The sequence below is a fragment of the Procambarus clarkii genome, chromosome 94 (genome assembly GCF_040958095.1).
Source record: "Procambarus clarkii isolate CNS0578487 chromosome 94, FALCON_Pclarkii_2.0, whole genome shotgun sequence".
Classification (NCBI taxonomy): Eukaryota; Metazoa; Arthropoda; class Malacostraca; order Decapoda; family Cambaridae; genus Procambarus; species Procambarus clarkii.
Window position 1 is genome coordinate 11,180,639 of NC_091243.1, and position 8,669 is coordinate 11,189,307.

An 8,669-nucleotide genomic window follows, 5' to 3' on the forward strand; every position below is an offset into this window, starting at 1 on the left:
TTATTTTTGTTTTCTCCATACAATTTTTTCGAATATACAATACTATTGAACATGATAAAACTGAATAGAGTAATAATAATAATAACAATAATAAAAGTAGATCAAATAAACTTCAGTTGGTGTTTCTAACACGTATCCCACTGTGTTGAGCAGGAAGCTCTTGAGAACGCGCGACCTGACGACCCTTGAGAACGCGCAACAGGCAACCTTTGAGAACGCGCTCACAAAAATATATGTGAGTTTCGGCTGACCACTTTGCTTCAGTTATATTTATTGAGAGGGAGATAATGAAAAGGTATCCAAGAGATAAGAAATAAAGATAAATGTAGATCAGAAAGAGTAAAGACATATATAGAGCTGATATCACGTAAAGAGCTTATATCACACAAGCAAGCTTGAGCTGATATCACACAAGCAGGCTTGAGCTACATTATGTATTATAGAACATATGGAAATATTAAAAGAACCTAAAAATATTATTTTGCACTAACCATATACATTTTCCTTGCGAATGTACACAGTTTCCAGTAGTCTCCATGTTGTGTAAATTAATGTATTTCCATAGCTACTACCTACCTTCTGAGGTAAACTGTCTGGAGTTCCCTACTCTCCTGTGGTAAACCCCATCAAGTACCCAGAGCTCCCGTCCCAGTGTTACTAAATTAATCTGGAAATAAAGGAAGCGACTTTTCCGTCTGTCCTGGATCAGTAGATTGATGACTTGAGCGTCAAGAACTAAAAAAAACAAGTGACTTACTGTCTGTGTTACTAAACGAGACCCGGAATGAGCCATCATTGAAGGCACAGAGCTGCAGTTGATGACTGACCATCCGGGGAGAGGGTATATATATATATATATATATATATATATATATATATATATATATATATATATATATATATATATATATATATATATATATATATATATATATATATATATATATATATATTAGTAACTCATACCCAGCTCTTGATACAGACTGTGTAGCCCTACATATAGTCTATGGTAAACGGAGAAATGACCAGGTACCTAAATATGTTAAATTAAAAAGGTATTACTAAACCTTTTTCCAGACCCAGTGGGTCATCAGACCCATAGACCCTCTGTGTACCCTCATACCCACTGGGCTGACATACTGTTCAAACCATAAGACCAGTGGGTATGTGGGCCTGCGGGCCGCCACAAGCAACAGCCTGTAGGACCAAGTTACCACAGACTGGGCCCCGAGTCAAGCTCGAAGGAGTAGAAGAACTCCCAGAACCCATTCCGGGTATAAACCAGATATTTAACACAATATCACGACCTGACCGACCTGACCTGTCGTCAGGTCGCGCGTTCTCAAGAGCTTAACATGCAAAATTATTTCGTTTAACACCAAACATCAAAAAGCTCATCTCTAACTAGACTAAGACCTCGTTTACACCAGAACGATGAGAAGAGCGTGGTGCAGCCAACACATGGCGTGACAAGAGCACTTCCATCACCAGGCCGTGATGCATTCCCGAGTCCCCTCCACACATCACCACCCTCCCAGGGGGCCGGACCACAGCCCCGGCTGTTGCTGGCCTCTGCCCCAGCAAGAGGCCAGAGTGGGAGGGAATTACCAGGAGGGGAAAGGCAAAACCACAACGACTATATAGCACTTGGAAGGGACCAGGTTAAGGGATGGGTTGAGTAAAGTGTTTGACTCGAGAAAACTACGTCCTCGCTTCTCTATAAACAAACCTAACCTAACTTAAACTGTCCAAATCTAACTTAATCCAACGATGAAAAAAAGATACACAATTTGGTGCTATAGACCACACACTAGAAGGTGAAGGGACGACGACGTTTCGGTCCGTCCTGGACCATTCTCAAGTCGGTGCTACATGTATGATGTGTAGAAGTTGTGAGACGTCAATGTGACGTTACAGTGTTCCTGCTGGTTCAGGTTTTAGACCCTACTCGAGTGGCGGCAAGTCCTTTTGCGCCATGATTCACATGATGAATGTTGCCTCATGCTTGGTGGCGGAGTAATGCTTGCTGGTCGCCCCTGTCGCCTTGTGGCCAAGTGTTGCCACTAGTCCTCTCGGCCACATCTCCTCAAGCATCTATATAACCTCTTAGAAAACCTGTGTATTTCCCCCCTTAATTATGATGACGTCTTTGTTTACATTAAACAGTTCGTGAGCTCCGAAGCACTCTGAGGTTGTTTACATCAACTATAAACTTGGGTTGTGAGGTTTCCTAGCACGTAAACTGTATACTAAATGTAAACAAAGCCGCTATGATTAGGGGGGAAAAGATGCATATGTTTCATCAATGGTTTGCATAAATGCTTAGCGAATCCTGAGCCAGGAGGTCAACGGGTATGTGTCTCTCGATATATGTAATCAATTACATATATTATATGTAATAAATTACATGTATTGATTGCATAGTGGTGGTAGGTCGAGGAATTCCCGACTCCCGCCCCGTGTGCGAGACTTCGATCTGCGGGTACCTAGCACCTGGAGACCGGAGTCAAGCTGCGAACAGCTCCTCGCTACATGGGTCACACCTTTACTACTGTACTTGAGGATTGTGTATGTAAGAACACATCACCCAGTGGAGTCCTGTGGTAGCACTATAGTGGTCTACGTTTTCGGCTTACAACCGGCTTACAACCAACCCCCCGGTTCAGTTTTCTGGGATGGTAGGAAAGGTGGGGGGGGGGGGCAGAGACTGTTGGGAACAATTCCTTTTACCTGATGCCTCTGTTCACCTAGCAGTGAAAATATATATACCAGGGAGTTAGGTAACTGTTGTGGGGGTTGCATGCTGGGGGTTTGTAATTCGCCTAGCTGTAATCTGTAAATAATTGCGTAATTCTGTAATTCGATAATAAAAATCTAACTCGATAAGCTTAAGCTTAAATACAAGTTTTCTGTCCCTGATAACAGTAAATTATATTTTAACTAAATATAATTAAATATTAAAATATAATATAATTAAAATATAATATATTTAACTACATTTTAAAATATATTTTAGTTATATTTATTAATATTTTCTTTCGCTGAGTAGTTTAGGGTGTTGCCGTACCAACCCGTCCTCAGACCAAGTCCATTCCATCCAGCGGTCGACCCCAAAGACGCATGTATCAATTTTAACATACTGTTCATTCAAAACAGAACATTTATCAAATGTAAATTAATATTATTATATATTATCATATTGTGCATATTTAGGCACTGGTTAGATTATGTGTTTAGGTTCTGTTGGCGATTATTTGTATTTGTAGTACGTGAGTGAAGCATTTACAGCGTTGTGGTTCGAAGAAAAGTCGTCAGCGAAGCACTTGTTCCGGAAGTGTTCGGACGTCATTAGTTGTGAGTCGTGTGTAAACCGTTTTTCATTCATAAACAGTGGGTTTGGCGGGTCCATGGAATCACTTTTGGGTCTTTGTTTGAAGGACGGACTATTGTATTGTGTACGTGGGTGAAGTATTTACATCGTTGCAATTTGAGCAGAGGACGTGAACGAAGCTTTGTGCGAGTAAGGTACATACGTCATCAGTTCTGAGGCGTGTTTAAACCGTTTTTCATTCATAAACAAGGGATCTGGCGGGTGCATGGAATGGAATTTGCGCTTCGTTTAGAGGACGGGCTATGGCGTACAGGGCTGGAAGCGAGAGAAACATGTTTCGAATCATATTTTCCAACAGTCTGTGCCAAAATGTACAAAATACGAACATTAATAAATTAAAAACGCTTTACACACGACTGACAACTGATGACGTTCGAACATTTCTCGAACAGTGCTTCGCTGACGACCTCCGTTCGAATCGAAACCCTCGAAATAATGTTTCTTACACATACTAAAAATGCAAATAAATGCTAACAGAACCTAAACACCTAATCCTAACCTACGTTTAAATATGCTAATATACAATAATTTATATATGACAAAAATTCCTATTTTGAATAAATATGTTAAAGTTGATGAATGTGCCTTTGGTGTCAACCTCCGCCTGAACGAGCAGAGCCTTAGAATGGGTTTTCCATAAACGACACACTTCGGCCTTTGTTTACAACACAAATTACATTAAAACGATGTTGACTAATCCACACACTTGAAAATGAAGGGACGATGACGTTTCGGTCCGTCCTGGACCATTCTCAAGTCGAAAAGACACAATCGACTTGAGAATGGGCCAGGACGGACCGAAACGTCGTCGTCCCTTCATTTTCTAGTGTGTGGATTAGTCAACATACTTCAGCCACGTTATTGCGACTCATCGCCTGCATTAAAACCATGCATTAATAACGTAAAGGAAGACTAATGATATAACAAATAATTATCTTCAAAACAACGTGTACCGACTGTATAGTGTACTGCCCTGCTAGAATAGAGTAATTTGTGTCATATGGCTTACGTATAGTACTCCTCCCCCCCTCCAACGGTCCTAACCTAGCTAACCCACGTATAGAAAACGTGGTTGGTAGTGAGCCGCTACTTTTCATCGTACCCTTTATATAGTCCGTTGGGGAGCATAGCGTCAAAACTCGATGCATCATGACAGGTTGGCCACCCGGTCAGGTAGCCATGAGTACTGCATCTGCCAGTAGAAGAGAGGAACAATACATACTGAACAGTATATAGTTAGCGAGAGTGAGGGGACAAGCACTAGTAGAGATTATAACACAAAGACCTTGGAGCGTGCACATCACGCTCAGTTAAATGAGACTGTGTGCGTGTGTGTAAATAGCTTGCACAGCACTGCACAGTAGGTCTAGCAACCCTTGGTGAGGACGAATGGAATAGAGCAAGAAGGTTTGCAGTCAGCTTTGGATTTAGGAATAAATGATTTTAGGGCAAGTGATGGTGGCTTGCCAGAGTTAGAATCAGACACAACACAGCCAAGACAAGAACTGTCTGTGAATCGTCGAGTGTAAATGAGACGAGACACACTTAGGGCCATTTAAGAACACATTAAAAGTCACGTTTAACAACCATTTATGGGAGTTTTATATTTATAAGGTGATGAAACTTTTTTTCCCTCGAATCAGAGAAGCTTGCCTGATAAAATTATTGAAAATTATAGGTTTCGGGAAATAAGCGACTGTGTCAGGGCGCAGAATGAATAAAGAGAAGTTGTCAGCAATGGCGAGTACCAATGCAGATGGAACACACACACATAGAAACATCTGGGCAATCGCTGAGAAATTCTTTGAATTAAAAACTTAAAAAAACTAATTATTTGAACAGTCTGCCTGTAAAATTTTATATCTCAAAGAATTCATGTTTTACAGCAGATTTTTATGTCTTTATTTCATAATGTATTTTGCAAGGAAGTTCCCAAACATTAAGATCATTTAACACGGGAGTTTTCTGAAGTTTAGTGTCGTTTCTCTGTCCATGTAACTTATGGTCATTGTTGTGTGTTGAACCATATACTGCAGTTAAAGACCATGAGATAATGATTACTGGCTTTTCCTCTTTTTTGGGTGAAAATCAAACCTAGTTGTCTAGATGTATTAATGTTTTCTAATGTCATCTTTTACATGTGTAAGTGCAGATGTGTGTAAATAAAGGGTTGCATGTAAAACAGGTGAGTGAGATTCGCCTTTAAAGCACTCCAAGCTTAGTACAGTACTGTAATTGTCTTTGCTCCATATAAGTACCAGAGACAGCTTCATAAATACATATGAAGCTGAATCACAACGCACCGGGTTAAGTATTTGCAAAGTTTACTGGTACAAGGAAGGGGGGGGGGATAAATTGAGAGAAGGTGATTGACACAGAACAGGTGGGTTCTGTAAGGGACATTCATACGACCCTCAATATTCTTGCTATTTATCAATAAACTCATACATTCCGATGTTTGCAGATTACGTGAAGTTGACGTGAAGAATCAGGAAAGAAAAATGAAGACAAAATATACAGGATTTTAACACGCTACTAACTTTAGTTAAGTGGCTAAAGGCATTCAATCCCAGCAAATGCAAGCAACTGAAGGTGGGAAAAGGAGAATGGAGACCAGAGGAACAATTTAACCTGAAGGGAGGCAGCAGGTAAATTAGGAATACAAAAGTACCCTTCTGAATGCACAATACTCCTAATATATCACCGCCAGCTGGTCTAAACAGGCTAACATAAGGTAGGTATAATCCGAAAGCTCAAATTAAAAAATAAAAAATCCCTTCGGAAGAGAAAATGATTAAACTTTTGTTGATGTTTTTAAGTGGTGAACCCATTTGAGTGTTTTTGGCAAGAAACTTCTGTTGCAGTAACGTCATGAAATATTGATACTTATTTAAAGCATGTTAAATTGCCTTTTGGAATTTTATGAATTAGTGTAAACAATTATTAATTTGTGATTATTTAACGTGTATTCTTGTGTTTTATATTCATCTTATATTGGTTAAAGGATTGAATACTTACATTTGAATATATGTCATAATTTTCAATATCCTAATTTTCAGTATGTCAGTGAATTATATTTACCAATTATAAAATATACTTTGAGATATTATATATATATATATATATATATATATATATATATATATGCTGTATACATATTTGTTTAGTATTTAGTAACAAAAATACACAAAATACCATACAATTTTTACCCAATATTGACAGTTTTCTCGAGTGTGAAGAATCACCATTTGTATTATGTTTTGTTTCAGCAAATTCACCACAAGTTGCTGCTGTGGAAGTGATGGAATCAGGAGAGCTGGAAGTGGAGTGGTTTGAAACAGAGACTGTTCCAATGTTGTGGAACAAAGTGGTGCTGAAGACTGGTATATACACAGACTGGCCTGTATATTAGTGCTGACGACTGGTATAGCCCCTCATAATAATGTCAGCATGAACCAAATCAACCTGACACTAGATATACTAGATTCCTTTTGTTATGATGAAAACCGAACTTGTAACAAAATACTTTTATAACATGTTTCTATTGATGGGTCTTATTAATTTTTTTTTTTTTGTAATTATCATTTGCAAAAAAAGTATGAATAGGTTGTTTTTGTCCGAGATAAAAGCAGAATTTATGTTAAATTATTGGAATACTAAAATTTATTTTTGTTTTTGAAATAAAGTGGCCTAAATTCCATTAATTAAGCGAATATTTTTTAATGTTTATATTGATAAATTAGGGCCTCTTAGTACAGTTAGCTTTGATCTCTACTCAAATTCGCGGATCCCAGGTTCGATTCCCGGACGGGAGAAAACAATTACGTATTAGTGATATGACCTACAACTGAATATATAATGATTAACAGTAAATATATAGCTCTTGAATTAGAACATTCTCTGTAACTAGCTGACATTATAATTATAAGGTGTGAAGGATAGATGAAATTGTTAACGTAATCATCACCGGTGAAGTCTGATAAAGACCTTTTGTGCCCCTCTGTATTCCTTTTTGCGCTACCGCTCACAGGATGAGTATGGGGTGAACAATAAACTAGCCGCCTCCGGCGGCAACAATGAATCAATGGGTGGCCACGTTTTCTTTTACCTAATGTCACAGTTTACCTAGCAGTAAATGAGTATCTAGGAGTTAGACAACTGTGGTGAAGGCTGCATTATGTGTAGTGTCAATAGTTCCAACTTTGTAGCGGTGATGAAATGTATTAAGAACCTTTTAATGGTCTTTACCTCAAAAGCTCAAAAATGCTCTTTGAACTATCATAATCACATATTGATAAAGTTGGCCGCCACTTTCCAAAACCTTAGCCACCCTTTGTAAGGCCCACAAGGGATACCTTTGACACTAATGTAGTTGAATTTCTTTACAAAGAGTTGCCGTGACTTGAACATTCCTCGCCTTGTCCTGCTAGATTAATTTGGTTGGACATTTCCACGAAACAATAGTAGGATTCAACCTAATCCAGTGTCTATTTTGTTATGTTCTCCTGCTTTGTGAGAAGCTAGATAATTTAGTAACATCCTTTAGGAACATGAGGAATCAATCAGAACATTGAAAAAAACAAAACGTACGAGACCAATGATACAGTGTATGGAACCGGCATGGAACTCCTTATGCTGTGTCCAAGTGCCCTATGCGATTTTTTCCCCTTTTTGTTAACCATTTCCAATCACACACACACCTTGATATGGTGCGTTTGACTAGAAATTTAAACCGCTGCGCAGTTTAGGGGTTAAAGCTCAAATGCAAATTGAGAAAATCTAGACGTGACAGCCCTGGACGGCAAACCACGAAAGCTGGAGTGTGAGGAGAGATCAAGAGAAATAAAGCTCCCATACACAATGATTATTATAATAATGGGATATATCGGAGAAGATGTTTGGAGGAAGACGACGGCATCGAACCAGCATTCTTGGCCGCCGCAGACACAAGCCATACTACAGATTCTCATAAAACTCCCATTTCTGGAAAACGGAAAATCTCTGAGGAGACCTGATCACAACTTTCAAGATATTCAAAAGCAAAGTGAAAACAAGACTATTGACAATATTTAGGGACAAAATGAGCTGGCACAGCTTGATATTGAAGGTACAAATGAATCAAAATCTTACTATATCCTCTCTTACCCTTGTTGAAACTCCTTGTTCAAGCTTTTTGTCAAAGTCGACCTGTTATAATCTCTTGAGACTTGATATTCATCTTCAGGTCTTAAAGACAACTAGAGCGGTGACATAAGAATATTCGGAGAAATCATAATGT

General features: G+C 38.7%; 1 long non-coding RNA gene across 1 annotated transcript in view; it reads left to right on the forward strand.

Moving 5' to 3' along the window:
- The window catches only part of LOC138359931 (uncharacterized), a 28,078-nt gene extending 20,606 nt beyond the window's left edge, over positions 1-7,472 (forward strand). The window contains exons 2-3 of the long non-coding RNA XR_011226161.1: positions 5,856-6,125; positions 6,661-7,472. This is a non-coding gene — a long non-coding RNA (uncharacterized lncRNA). The remainder of the gene's footprint in view (positions 1-5,855; positions 6,126-6,660) is intronic.
- The last annotated feature ends 1,197 nt before the right edge of the window (positions 7,473-8,669 follow it).